Below are 13,650 nucleotides of genomic sequence, written 5' to 3' on the forward strand. Positions count from 1 at the left end.
AAAAATCTCACCTTATGGTCAAACTAAGATTGGAAAGATTTGTCTTTAAGGTTTTATTAAAAATTGGGGTTGACATTAATCGTACAGTAATACAACAGTGAAATTTGGCTTTCTTGAACAAGATTTTCATGTAACATTAAAAGATAATGAAACAAAAAATAAAAAATAAAAAAAATAAATAAAATAAAATAAAAGCATAGTTTCTAGGAGAAATAAAGTTTATACAAAGTTAACCCAGCCCCATTCAAGTTATTTTAGTAACAAAACTGTCACCAAAAAAAAAAAAAGAAGTTAAGTAGGTAATATAGGATTCCAATTTATATCTTGGGCTAGACTATAAAATGGCAAAAGATTAGATAGTAATGAAACTTTAAAAAAAAAAAGACACCAAAACTTAGAAAGATTTTGTTTGTTTTCTTTTTCACTTTCTTCTTCCTCCTGAAGCACCATGATTGCAATCATCTAACGAAAATTCTAGGTGTTATATTTTCCTATTCTGATCTCAAATGCCAGAAATTAGAGACTTTCAGTATTAAACCACATTTTGAAACTTTTAAAGTGACCACAAATTACTTTTCTTGAGTACCCAGATATACAGAAAGTGGAAGCATGTAATAGCTTATTCTAAAACCTCCAGATTTCAGATCTTTTTTCCCCCAACCCAAAAGGAACAATATGAAGGACAGCTTGAGAAATGCCTTAAAGAGAATACTTTCTAAAAGAGAATTATATTGATTTTTCTTGCACTGATTCTAAATGTGATACATTTGATAATTAATCAAAAAACATATTACGAAAGTAACCCATAAAATAAATTATACAAATAATGGTCCTACTTCATTATTTTTAGAAATATTCATAAAGAGTATTTTGAAATTTCCAGAAGAAACTGGACTTCAAAATTTGACCTCCTTACAGAGTAGAAGCATCACTGACCAACAGAAGGGATTACCTTCTTCCAGGCAACTACTTTAGATGCCACCATACAATCTATTACAATTGCCTAAAGTAGCTGTCTTTTTCAGAGTGAAAAAAATACGTTAGCAAACTAAGAATAGAGGGAAACTTTCTCAACTTGATAAAGAATATCCACAAAAACTAAAACCTACAGTTAACGCCATACTTAGTAGTGAGAAACTCAAAGCTTTCCTATGAAAATCAAGAACAAAGCAAGAATGTCTCTTCTCACCACGGCTTTTCAACATCATACTGGAAGTCCTAGTCATGCAATAAGAAACAAAAAGAAAATAATAGGTATACTGATTGAGAATGAAAAAATAAAACTGTTACTGCTTGCAGATGACATAATTATCTATGTAGAAAATCTAAAAGAATCAACAAAAAAATCCTGGAACTTATAAGGAATTATAGTAAGGTTATAGGATACAAGGTTAGTATATAAAAATCAATCACTTTTCCTATATAGCAGCAACAAAATGTAATCTGACGTTTTAAACACTATGTTGTTTACATTGGCACCTTAAAAATAAATATGTACATATAAATCTAACTAAATATGTTAAGATATGTATGAAGAAAGCCGCAAAACAGATTAAGAACTCAAAGAAGAATTAAATAACTGCAGAGATATTTCATGTTCATGAATAGAAAGACAATATTGTCAAGATGTCAGTTTTTCCAAGCTTGATTTGTAGATTAAATGCAATTCTAATAAAAATTCCAGTTATTTTGCTGATAGCAAAACTCTTGTTCAAAATTTTATATGGAGAGGCAAAACACTCAAAATAGCCAACACAACATTGAGGGAAAAGAACAAAGCTGGATGACTGACATACCCAACTTCAAGACATACTATAAAACTACCATCATCAAGATGGTGTGGCATTGGTAAAGGAATAAATAGACTAATGAAACAGAATAGAGGACCTAGAAACAGACCCATATAAGTATAGTAGACTGATCTTTGATAAAGAAGCAAAGGCAATATAATGGAGAAAAGACAGTCTTTACAACAAATAGTGTTGGAACAACTGGACCTCCACATGCAAAAAGATGAAGCTAGATACCCCAGATCTTTGCAATCCTTGGGTCAGGAGATCTTCTTGTGAACACACTCCACCAGGCCATTCAGTCTGACATAGAGCTACGTGGACTCTCAGCAGAGCAGCTGCTCAGGCACACACAGACACCTGGGGGCCTTAAATACTCAAGATTTTCTGGGTATACCCAGGCTTCTCAGCAAAAGCAGGTGAAACTCCAGCAAAGCAAGGGGCAAGGTGGGGGGCCAATTAGCCCCCTGTACATACCCTTAGGGAAGGGGCTGAATCCAGGGGGCTGAGCAGTGATTGTTCGCAGGCCCTGCTTCCATAGCACTTCACAGGATAAGACCCACTGACTTGGAACTACAGTCAGCCACCAGTAACAGCGTTACATTTCCCTGTGAAGGAGCTCCCAGTGGGAGGGGTAGGCCACCATCTTTGCTATTTCACAGCCTCAGCCACTGTTGCCTTAGGTGTCTAAGGAGTCTGCGGCAACAAAGGACTGGAGCGGTCCCCCAGCACAGCACAGCAGCACTATGAGAAGTGGTCAGAATGCTTATTTACATAGATGGCGAATCCCGTTTCTCTTCACTGGGCAGAATCTCCCAACCAGGATCCCCAGTCACCTCCAATGGTATTTTCTGGCTAACAGAGGTTTCAAAAATTCCTGGGGGAGAGCTCCCAGAGGTCCCAAATATCAAAGATGGCAGTCCTTTCCTTCCTCTGGAACAGAGCTCCCATTCTGGCTTTCAGGCTTTTGAGAGTGGACCTCCAGCACAGCATAGCTGCTGTATGAAAACACGGCCAGACTGCTTTTTTAAGTGGGTCCCCAATCCCATTCCTCTTCACTTGGTGGGACTTCCCAACAGGGGTGTCCAGCCACCTCCTACAGGTGTTTCCAGCTTGCAATAGGTCCATACCTCTCTGGGATGGAACTCCCAGAGGGAAGAGCAGGGCACAATCTTTGCTGTTTTGCAGTCTTCACTATTGTGGCAGTGACAGAGGGGCTATTAATACCCTCAGGTACTGGAAAATCCAAGGTGACCAGGGACTGGAGTGGACGGACACCTAGCATACCGCAGCAGCCCTGAAGAAAAGTGGCCAGACTGTGATGTGGGTGCCCAATGCCATTATCTCCTCACCAGGCAGGTTCTCCAGAACTAGGCCTCCAGCCACTCCCAGGCAGGTTCTCCAGAACTAGGCCTCCAGCCACTCCCAGGCAGGGCTATGGAGCCAGGAGAAGCTCTGCAACTCCCTGGACACAGCTCCCAGTGGGAGGGGCAGGTTGCTATCTTCTCTGTCTTGCAGCCCTTGCCCTTCCTGTCTCCAAGCTCAAGAGAGTCTGCAGGGACCAGAGGTTGGTCCAGACCCCCAGCACAGAGCTGCCACCTCTCAGAAAAATGACCAGACTGTTCTCAACATAGATCTCAGTCCTCATTTCTCCTCATTGGCAGGGCCACCCAACCTGGAACTCCAGCACAACCACCCTGCCCTCACCTCATCACTGCAATCAGAGGCAGCCCAGCATTTCTCTGAGGAAGAAATTTCAGAGTCAACCCACAAACCCTCTGCCACTACAGTTGCAGTGGTACAGCCCTAACAGCCCTCAGACTGGGAAGGAAAAAAGGGCCTAGTCATTACACTGGCACTCTAACACACTGCAGCCACCATATGGAGAGGAGTCCAGCCTCTTTTCCCTTGCTCTTCACCAGGCAAGGGAGCCCCCACCCTTGCCCTTCACCAGGCAAGGCCCTGGTTCATGAATGCAGAACAGTCACCCCACTCACAACTGAGAATACCCACTGATAGTGGCCCAGAGTTTCCCCAGAGATAAGAATCCAGAGGCAGATGACAGCCCCTCTGCCATTGCTACAGTAGCAGTTCTAGCCCTGCTGCTCTTCATCTGGGGAAGAAACAAAGAGCCTGAAGCCTACACACAAGCTTACAGCACACTACAGTCACCATACGGAGAGGAACCCAAACTCTCCTCCCTGTGAGCCTTTGACCCCATGCTACCTAACAAGTGGAACCCCAAGCTCATGCCAGCAGTATAGCTGCCCCACCCCACTGGCTGAACCCTCCTAGTACCAGTGTCTCTGTATGTCTTGGAGGTGGAACCCCCAGGTGCAACTGAAAGCCTCCCTGCCACTGCCTCTACAATAAAACTGCTTTCGTTACACTTGGACTAACAAAGGATCAAAGACCCTAAGTGCCTTATCCACACATCAGTAAGCTTCAGCTGACTGAAGGAGAGGAGTCCAGTCTATCTCCCATGGGTCCCACCTAACCTCTATTTGTCACCAGACAGGGAACCTCCTGGCTTGGGCCCATAGCACAGACCCTTCATACTTGGTTGATTACACTGAACAATTGCTGACCTGCATCTCTCTGGGGTGAAACCCCCAGGAGATGAGCAAAAGACCCTTGGCCACAACCACTGCTAAGGTCCCTTCCACTGCTGCCTCTGACTTGGGGAAGGAACATAAACCCTGAGATCACGCCAGAGCTGCAGTGGGCAGCCCAAGAGTGCCAAGCCATAATCTACATCCAGTATTCAAGTGGAAGAAGAACTCACACTTTTGGAGCATTGAGAGAGAGCATGGTTGCAACTTGGAAGAAATATAGAGGAGCCAGGACTAAGCAAGAGCCTACTGACTGACCACTACACCTAAGCACCACCTACTGGCTCACATCCAAAAGCTTTGACACCAAAACTACCTCACTAACATACCCCCACGAAACCATGGACAAGAAGTCAGCTACACTGCACAAAGCCATGGTGCAGTGGAAACATCCAGAAAAAAAAAAAAGTCTATTGATTATACTTAATCTACTTTGCAGTGAAAGAAACAGCCACATGCAGAAATGAGAAAGAACCAATGCAAGAACTCAAGCAACTCAAATGACCAGGGCATCATATGTCTTCCAAATGACTGGACCAGTACTCCAACAGGAGTTCTTAACCAGGCTGAACAGGCTGGAATAATAGAAATAGAATTCAGAATATGGATAGAAATGAATATTATCAAGATTCAAGAGAATGGCAAAACCCAATCCAAGGAAACTAAGAATCACAATAAAACTATACAGGAGCTGAAGGACAAATTAGCTCGTATTTGAAAGAACCTAATGGATCTGACAGAGCTAAAAAACACAATACAAGAATATCACAATGCATTCACAAGTATTAACAGCTTAATAGACCAGGCCAAGGGAAGAATCTCAGAACCTGAAGACTAGCTCTCTGAAATAAGACAGTCAGATAAAAATAAAGACAAAAGAATGAAAATAAATGAACAAAACCTTCTAAAAATATGGGATTATGTAAAAAGGCCAAATCTACAAATCACTGGCATCCCTAAAAAGGAGGGGAGAAAGCAGCTTGGAAAACATTTCAGGATATCATCCATGTAAACTTCCCCAACCTTATTAGAGAGGCCAACAGTCAAATTCAGGAAATACAAAGAACCCCTGCAAGACTCTACACAAGAAGATTATCCCCGAGACACATCAGACTTTCCAAGGTCAACATGAAAGAAAGAATGTTAAAGGCAGCTAAAGAGAAAGGGCAGGTCACCCACAAAGGGAACCCCATCAAGCTAACAACAGTGGACCTCTCAGCTGAAACCCTACAAACCAGAAGAGATTGGGGGCCTATATTCACATTCTTACAGAAAAATAATCTTCAAACAAGAATTTTATATCCAGCAAAACTAAGCTTTCTAAGTGAAAGAGAAATAAGATCATTTTCAGATAAGCAAATATTGTTGGAGTTGTTTACCACCAGACCTGCCTTACAGGAGATCTTAAAGGAGTGCTAAATATAGAAGGGAAAGATAACTACAAGCTAATACAAAAACATAAAAAAAACACTTAAATACACAGACCAGTGACACTATAAAGCAATCACACAAACAAGCTAACACAATAACAAGCTAACAGCACAATCACATGATTAAATTCACATATATCAATACTAACCTTGAATGTAAATGGGCTAAATGCCACACTTAAAAAGCACAGAGTGGCAAGCTGGAGGAAAAAAAAAAAAAAAAAAAAAAAGCAAGACCCAATGGTATTCGGTCTTCAAGAGACCCGTCTCAAACATAATGACAACCATAGGCTCAAAATAAAGGGATGGAGAAAAATCTACCAAGGAAATGGAAATCAGAAAAAAACAGGGGTTGCAATCCTAATTTCAAACAAAGCAGACTTTAAACCAACCATGATCAAAAAAGACAAACAGGGGCATTACATAATGATACAGGGTTCAATTCAACAAGAAGACCTAACTGTTCTAAATATATATGCACCCAATACAGGAGCTCCAAGATTTATAAAGCAAGTTTTTAGAGACCTACAAAGAGATGTAGATTCCCACACAGTAATAGTGGGAGACTTCAACACTCCACTGACAATATTAGACAGATCCTTGAGGAAGAAAATTAACAAAGATATTGAGGTTCTGAACTCAGCATTGTACCAAATGGATCTGATAGACCTCTACAAAACTCTCCATCCCCCCCAAAAAAACTGTCTATACATTCTTCTCATCACCACATGGCACATACTCTAAAACCCACCACATAATTGAACATAAAACCATCCTCAGCAAAGGCAAAAAACTGAAATCATATCAAACACACTCTCAGACCACAGTCCAATAAAAATAGAAGACTAAGAAAATTTATCAAAACCATGCAATTACATAGAAATTAAACAACATGCCCCTGAATGACTTTTGGATAAATAATTGAATTAAGGCAGAAATCAAAAGTTCTTTGAAACTAATGAGAACACAGATATAACAAACCAGAATCTTTGGGACAGAGATAAGGCAGTGTTAAAATGATAGAATTAAATGCCCACATCAAAAAGTTAGAAAGATCTCAAATTAATTTAACAGCATAACTGAAAGAATTAGAGAACCAAGAACAAATAAACCCCAAATCTAGCAGAAAACAAATCATAACCAAAATCAGAGCTGAACTGAAGGAGATTGAGACACAAAGAAACATTCAAAAGAACAACAAATCCAGGAGTTGGTTTTTTGAAAAAAATTAATAAAATAGACTGTTAGCTAGACTAATAAAGAAGTAAAGAGAGAAGATCCAAATAAACACATTAGAAATGACAAAGGGGAGTTATCATTGACCTCACTGCAATACAAATATCCATCAGAGAATATTATGAGTATGCCTATGCACACAAACTAGAAAACCTAAAAAAAAAAAGAGGATAAATTCCTAGACACATATACTCTTCTAAGACTGAATCAGGAAGAAATTGATTCCCTGAACAGGCCAATAACAAGATCCTAAATTGAATCAGTAATAAATAGCCTATCAAGCAAAAGAAAAAAGCCCAGGACCAGACAAATTCATAGACAAAAACCACCAGATATACGATGAGCTGGTACCATTCCTACAGACACTATTCCAAAAAATTGAGGAGGAGAGATTCCTCCTCAACTCATTCTATGAGGCCAGCATCATTCTCATACCAAAAACTGACAGAGACAGAACAAAAAAGTTAACTTCACGCCAGTATCCCTGATGAACATAAATTTTTAAATCCTCAAAAATAAAATACTTGCAAACCAAATCCATCAGCATATCAGAAGCTAATCCACCACGAATCAAGTAGGCTTCATCCCTGGGATACAAGGTTGGTTTGACATACAAAATTAATAAATTTGATTCATCATATAAACAGAACTAAAGACAAAAACCCACATAATTATCTCAATAGATGCATAAAAGGCTTTTGATAAAATTCAACATTCCTTCATGTTAAAAACTCAATAAACTCGGTGTCGAATGGGCCATATGTAAAAATAATAAAAGTCATCTCTGCAATCCCATAGCCAACATATACTGCATAGGTAAAAGCTGGAAGCATTCCCCCTTGTAAACCAGCACAAGATAAGGATGCTCTCTCTCACCACTCCTATTCAACATAGCATTAGAAGTCCTGAACAGAGCAATCAGTAAAGGGAAAGAAATAAAGGTATTCAAATAGAAAGAGAGGAAGTCAAACTATCCCTGTTTGCAGATGACATGACTGTAAATCTAGAAAACTTCATAGTCTTGGCCCAAAAGTTCCTTCAGCTGATAAACAACTTCAACAAAGTTTCAGGATACCAAATCAATGTATAAAACCCACTAGCATTTACATACACCAACAACACCCAAGTTCAGAGCCAAATTAGGAAGGTAATCCCATTCATAATTGCCACAAAAAGAATAAAATACCTAGGAATACAGCTAACCAGGGAAGTGAAAGATCTCTACAATGAAAACTACAAAAACCCTGTTCAAAGAAATCAGAGGAGACACAAACAACTGGAAAAACATCTCAGGCTCATGGAAAAGAAGAATCAATATCATTAAAATGGCTATACTGCCTAAAGTAATTTACAGATTCAACACTACTCCTGTTAAACTACCAATGACATTCTTCACAGAACTAGAAAAAAAAACTATTTTAAAATCCATAGAGAGCCTAAAAAGAACCCAAATAGCCAAGGCAATCCTGAGCAAAAAGAACAAAGCTGGAGGTATCACATTACCCAATTTCAAACTATACCATAAGGCTACAGTAACCAAAACAACATGGTACCGGTACAAAAACAGACACATAGACCAATGGAACAGAATAGAGAGTCCAGAAATAAGGATGCACACCTATGACCATACAATCTTTGACAAAGCTGACAAGAACAAGCAGTGTTGAAAAGACTCCCTATTCAATAAATGGTGCTGAAATAACTGGCTAGCCATATGCAGAAGATTGAAACTGGAACCCTTTTTTACACCATATACAAAAATTAACTCAATATGGATTAAAGGCTTAAATGTAAAACCAAAAACTATAAAAAACCTTGGAAGACAACTTAGGCAATAGGAATCCTGGACAAAAGAATAGGCAAAGATTTCATGACAAAGACACCAAAAGCAATAGCAACAAAAGTAAAAATTGACAAATGGAAACTAATTAAAGAGCTTCTGCACAGTAAAAGAAACTGTCAACAGAGTAAACAGACAACCTACAGAATAGGAGAAAACTTTTGCAAACATTCATCTGAAAAAGGTCTAATATCCAGCATCTCTAAGGAACTTAAGCAAATTTACCAGAGGGAAACAACCCCATTAAAAAGTGGGCAAAGAACATGAACAGACAAGTTTCAAAAAAAGACATACATGTGGCCAAGAAGTATATTTAAAAAAACTCAATATTACTGATCATTAGAGAAATGCAAATCAAAACCACAATGAGATACCATCTCACAACAGTCAGAATGGCTATTACTAAAAAGTCAAAACAATAACAGATGCTGCCAAGGTTGCTGACAAAAGATCACACCTATACACAGTTGGTGAGAGTGTAAACTATTTCAACCAAGTGGAAAGCAGTATGGCGATTCCTCAAAGAGCTAACAACAGAACTACCATTCAACCCCGCAATCCGATTACTGGGTATATACCCAGAAGAATATAAATCATTCTACCATAAAGATGCATGCACAGGAATCTTTATTGCAGCTCTATTCACAGTAGCAAAGACATGGAATCAACCTAAATGCCCATCAATGACAGATTGAATAAAGAAAATGTGGTACACATACACCATGGATTATTATGCAGCCATAGAAGAGAGTGAGATCACATCTTTTTCAGGAACATAAATGGAGCTGGAGGCTATTATCCTTTGCAAAATAACACACAACAGAAAACCAAATACCACATGTTCTCACTTAGAAGTGGGAGCTAAATGATGAGAACACATGAACACAAAGAAAGGAACAACAGACATGGGGGCCTACTTGAGGGTAGAGGGTGGGAGGAGGGAAAGAAGCAGAAAAAATAACTATTGGGTACTAGGCTTAGTATCTGGGTGTTGAAATAGTCTATGCAACAAAACCCCATGACACGAGTTTACCTATATAACAAACCTGCACACATACCCTCAATCTAAAATAAAAGTTAAAAAAAACTAAACAATAAGAAAACAAACAACCACAACAAACAATTTTAAAATGGGACAAAGATATTAACAAACACCTCACCAAAGAAGATATACAGATAAAAATTAAATATATGAAAAGATGCTCCACATTATATGTCATCAGGGAAATGTAACTTAATACCACTACACACCTATTAGAATGACCAAAATTCAGAACACTGATAACTCAAAATGCTGATGAGGACATGGAGCAACAGGAACTCTCATTTACTGCTAGTGGAAATGCAAAATGGTACAGCCACTTTGGAAAACAGTTTGTGAGTTTCTTACAAAAATAACATATTCTTTTTTTTTTTTTATTATTATACTTTAGGTTTTAGGGTACATGTGCACAATGTGCAGATTTGTTACATATGTATCCATGTGCCATGTTGATTTCCTGCACCCATTAGCTCGTCATTTAGCATTAGGTATATCTCCTAATGCTGTCCCCGCCCCCCCCCCACCCCCCACCCCACAACAGTACCCGGAATGTGATGTTCCCCTTCCTGTGTCCATGAGTTCTCATTGTTCAATTCCCACCTATGAGTGAGAACATGCGGTGTTTGGTTTTTTGTCCTTGCGATAGTTTACTGAGAATGATGTTTTCCAGTTTCATCCATGTCCCTACAAAGGACACGAACTCATCATTTTTTATGGCTGCATAGTATTCCATGGTGTATATGTGCCACATTTTCTTAATCCAGTCTATTGTTGTTGGACATTTGGGTTGGTTCCAAGTCTTTGCTATTGTGAATAGTGCCGCAATAAACATACGTGTGCATGTGTCTTTATAGCAGCATGATTTATACTCCTTTGGGTATATACCCAGTAATGGGATGGCTGGGTCAAATGGTATTTCTAGTTCGAGATCCCTGAGGAATCGCCACACTGACTTCCACAATGGTTGAACTAGTTTACATGATCCAGCAATCACTCTCCTTGACATATACCCAAAAAAGTTGAAAATATATCCTCATAAGAACCTGCACATAGATGTTTATGGCAGCTTCATTCATAATTGCCAAAACTTGGAAACAACCAAGATGTTCTTCACTAGGTGCGTAAATTAACTGTGGCATATTCAGCAGAAAATATTACTCAGCAGTAAAAAGATGCAAGCTATCAAACCGTGAAGAGACATGGAGAAAAGTTAAATGCATATTACTAAGTGAAAGAAGCCATTGTGAAAAGGCTACTTACTATATATTTTCAACCATGTAAAATTCTGGCAAAGGCAACACCATAGAGCCAGTAAAAGATCAGTGGTTACCAGGAGTCAGGGGAATGAGAGGGATAACTAGGCAAAACATAGGATTTTTAGGGCACTGAAAATATTATGTTTGATACCTAATGGCGGATATATGTCATTATACATTTGTCAAATCCCATGAAATATAGCAAGAGTGAACATAGTATAAACTATGAATATTGGGTTATAATGAGGTGTCAATGTAGTTTCATCATTTGTAACAAATGTACCACTCTAATGGAGGCTGTTAATAATGCGTGCTATGGTTTGAATGTGTCTCCCAAAGTTCGTTGTTGAAAACTTGATCCCAATACAACAGTGTTGGGAGATGGGGCCTAATGAACAGTCATTAGGACATGAGGGCCAAGTGAATGAATTAATGCCATTATCAATCACAGGAGTGGGTCAGTTATCATGAGAGTAGGTTCATTATAAAACGTAGGCAGAGAGAATTCTCCCCCCTCTTTCTCTTTCTCACTCTCTCTTTGTCTCTCTCCCTCCCTTTCTTTGTCCTTCTGTCATGGGATGATGCAGCAAGAAGTCCCTCATCCAATGCCAGCTCCTTGATCTTGGACTTCTGAGCCTACAGATCTGTGAAAAATACATTTCTGCTCATTATAAATCATTATAAATTACTCTGTCTTTGGTATTCTTATATATGGTATGATATATGGTATTCTTACGTTATGATATTCTTACATAGCAGCACAAAACAGACTGAGACAATGAAGGAGGCTGTATATGTAGGGGTAGGGAAGAAATAGGAAATCTCTGTATCTTCTACTCAATTTTGCTGTGAATTTAAAACTTCTCTAAAAAACGAATGCAAATAAATAAATAACTTTAAAAAATATATAAGGGCAAGATGGCCAAATAGGAACAGCTCCAGTCTGCAGCTCCCAGTGAGACTGACACAGAAGGTGGGTGATTTCCGCATTTCCAATTGAGGTACACGTTTCATCTCATTGGGACTGGTTGGACAGTGGTTGCAGCCCATAGAGGGTGAGCCAAAGCAGGGTGGGGTGTCTCCTCACCCGGGAAGCACAAGGGGTCAGGGAATTATCTCCCCTACCCAAGGGAAGCCATGAGAGACTGTGCCTGAGGAATAGTGCACCCCAGCCAAGATACTGCACTTTTTCCATGGTTTTGCAACCCACAGACCAGGAGATTCCCTCTGGTGCCTATGCTACCAGGGACCTGGGTTTCAAGCACAAAACTGGGTGGCTTCGGGAGCTTTTCCGCTGCCTGGAACATCAGCGAGACAGAACAGTTCACTCCCCTGGAAAGGGGGCTGAAGCCAGGGAGCTAAGTGGTCTGACTCGGTGGGTCCCACCACCAGAAAGCCCAGCAAGCTCAGATCCACTGGCTTGAAATTCTTGCTGCCAGCACAGCAGTCTGAGGTCGTCCTAGGAGACTTAAGCTTGGTTGGGGGAGGGGTGTCTGCCATCGCTGAGGCTTGAGTAGGCAGTTTTACCCTCAAAGTGTAAACAAGGCTGCCAGGAAGTTCGAACTGGGCACAGCCCACTGCAGCTCAGCAAGGCTGCTGTAGTAGGCTTCAGAAGGTCAGTAATAACAAACTTCTCCGAGCTAAAGGAGCACATTCTAACCCAATGCAAGGAAGCTGAGAACTTTGAAAAAAGGTTAGATAAATTGCTAACTAGAATAACCAGTTTAGAGAAGCACATAAATGACCTGATGGAGCTGAAAAACACAGCATGAAAACTTCATGAAGCACACACAAGTATCAATAGTCAAATCGATCAAGCAGAAGAAAGGGTATCAGAGATGGAAGATAAACTCAGCTCTGGACCAAGTGGACCTACTAGATATCTGCAGAACTCTCCACCCCAAATCAAAAGAGTACACATTATTCTCAGCACATCATCACACTTATTCTAAAATTGACCACATAATTGGAAGTAAAACACTCCTCAGCAAATGCAAAAGAACAAAAATCTTAACAGTCTCTCAGACCACAGTGCAATCAAATTAGAACTCAGGATTAAGAAACACACTCACAGTTTGGGAGGCTGAGGCGGGTGGATCATGAGGTCAGGAGATCCAGACCATCCTGGCAAACACGGTGAAACCCCGTCTCTGCTAAAAATACAAGAAATTAGTCAGGCATGGTAGAGGGCACCTGTAGTCCCAGCTACTCAGGAGGCTGAGGCAGGAGAATGGTGTGAACCCAGGAGGCGTAGCTTGGAGCTTGCAGTGAGCCAAGATCGTGCCACTGAACTCCAGCCTGGGCGACAGAGGGAGACTCCGTCAAAAAAAAAAAAAAAAAAAAGAAACACACTCAAAACCACACAACTACATGGAAACTGAACAATCTGCTCCTGAGTGACTACTGGGTAAATAACAAGAAGGCAGAAATAAAGATGTTCTTTG

The sequence above is a fragment of the Hylobates moloch genome, unplaced genomic scaffold (genome assembly GCF_009828535.3).
Source record: "Hylobates moloch isolate HMO894 unplaced genomic scaffold, HMol_V3 SCAFFOLD_8, whole genome shotgun sequence".
In the NCBI taxonomy this organism is placed as follows: domain Eukaryota; kingdom Metazoa; phylum Chordata; class Mammalia; order Primates; family Hylobatidae; genus Hylobates; species Hylobates moloch.